Raw genomic sequence first — 2,017 nt, 5'->3', positions numbered from 1 at the left:
TTTAGAGACGGAGCCCTCAATGCTTTTTGTTCCCAGTGTTTCACAAGCAAATGGATGGAAATCAGAACATACAATGGGGAAGAGTAAAATAAAAACCCTACGACCAGTTAAATGAAGTCCCCTGAAAATGACAGTGAAACAGAGCAACCAAGAAACTGATTCATGCAGCAAAGAGGACAAGGCAGATTAATACAAGTTAACATCCGGGGCGCCAAACCCTTTCTAAGTCAAGAGGGACTTTACTGAGAGAGTCCTCTAACTCTTAGGAAGAACTAAATCTTAAGAAGAACTCTAACTTTCCTAAATTGGGCCTCAAACCTGTTAGGGACAAGCTGCCTCAGAAAACCCCCTCCGTGCAAGCAACACCTTCCCCCCAATCTGATTGCTCTGTAGCTGCATTCCTGAACCCTCCCTAGGCGCCACATCAAGGCTGCCAGATGTGCTACAATTAATCAAAGCCTGATTACTGCCATCCAGGTAGCTGGAGGGAGGACAGGGAAAACAAACGTTTGTTATCCATACTTGTAAAGCCCCGTTTGACACATATCTGTAAAAAATCGTGTTTTCTTTTTAATTTTTATTTTATTTATTTATTTATTTTATTTTGTTTTTTTCGAGACAGGGTTTCACTATGTTGGTCAGGCTGGTCTTGAACTCCTGACCTCAAGTGATCCACCCGCCTCGGCCTCCCAAAGTGCTGGGATTACAAGTGTGAGCCACTGCGTCCGGCCCGTGTTTTCTTTTTTAAAAACTGCCACCACAAAAGTCACAGGATGATGCATTATAGGTCTGTTACAAGTTGACAAACTACCTCTGTGCCTGTTACCAGTGGATACATTACCTCAGTCCTGAAACTCCCTTATGCCCCTTTCACCCTATATAAACCCCTCATTTTGTAAGCTCGGGGCTGCTTCCTGTGATTGTTACGGAGCAGCCCGGGAGGTTAATAAAACTTGCTTGTCTGGTTTTGGGTCTATTCTTCTTTCTCTCAGCCAACCTTACAAGAGCCAAGGTCAGTCAAACGCCCTTGCCTTTTGTTTTTTGTTTTTTAAGACAGAGTCTCACTCTGTTGCCCAGGCTAGAGTCCAGTGGCATGATCTCAGCCCACTGCAAGCTCTGCCACTCGAGTTCAAGTGATTCTCTTGCCTCAGTCTCCCTAGTAGCTGGGACTACAGGCATGGACCACCACGCTTGGCTAATTTTTGTTTTTTTTTTTTTTTTTTTTTTTTGAGTCAGAGTTTCGCTCTTGTTACCCAGGCTGGAGTGCAATGGCGCGATCTCGGCTCACCGCAACCTCTGCCTCCTGGGTTCAGGCAATTCTCCTGCCTCAGCCTCCTGAGTAGCTGGGATTACAGGCACGTGCCACCATGCCCAGCTAATTTTTTGTATTTTTAGTAGAGACGGGGTTTCACCATTTTGACCAGGATGGTCTCGATCTCTTGACCTCGTGATCCACCCGCCTCAGCCTCCCAAAGTGCTGGGATTACAGGCGTGAGCCACCGCGCCCGGCCAATTTTTGTATTTTATTATTATTTTTTTAAAACGGGGTTTCACCATATTGGTCAGGCTGGTCTCGAACTCCTGACCTCAGGTGATCCACCTGCCTCAGCTTCCCAAAGTGTTGGGATTAAAAGCTTGAGCCACTGCACCCGGCAATTTTGTATTTCTAGTAGGGACAGGGTTTCATCATCTTGGCCAGGCTGGTCTTGAACTCCTGACCTCAGGTGATCTGCTCAAGTCAGCCTCACAAAATGCTGGAATACAGGTGTGAGCCACCGCACCGCACCTTGCCTTTTATTGAGAGAAGACTTTAACCCTCTGTTTTAGGAGAGATTTTTTTGGTTTTTGTTTGTGTGTTTGTCTTTTGTTTGATTTTGAGACAGAGTGTCCCTCTGTTGCCTAGGCTGGAGTGCAGTGGTGTGATCTTGGTTCACTGCAACCTCCGCCTCCCAGGTTCGAGCACTTCTCTGCCTCAGCCTCCCAAGTAGCTAGGATTACAGGTGCCCACCACCATGCC

The 2,017-nt window shown here is 46.6% G+C and overlaps 2 pseudogenes; both read left to right on the top strand.

The window, feature by feature from the left end:
• The window catches only part of LOC116539995, a 10,682-nt pseudogene that overhangs the window by 2,336 nt on the left and 6,329 nt on the right, over positions 1-2,017 (top strand).
• Positions 1-2,017, top strand: part of LOC116539997 — a 19,251-nt pseudogene that overhangs the window by 13,926 nt on the left and 3,308 nt on the right.

Source organism: Sapajus apella, unplaced genomic scaffold, assembly GCF_009761245.1.
Source record: "Sapajus apella isolate SASKATOON/1434 unplaced genomic scaffold, GSC_monkey_1.0 scaffold135, whole genome shotgun sequence".
NCBI classification, from domain to species: Eukaryota; Metazoa; Chordata; class Mammalia; order Primates; family Cebidae; genus Sapajus; species Sapajus apella.
This window is presented reverse-complemented; position numbering and strand designations above follow the sequence as displayed.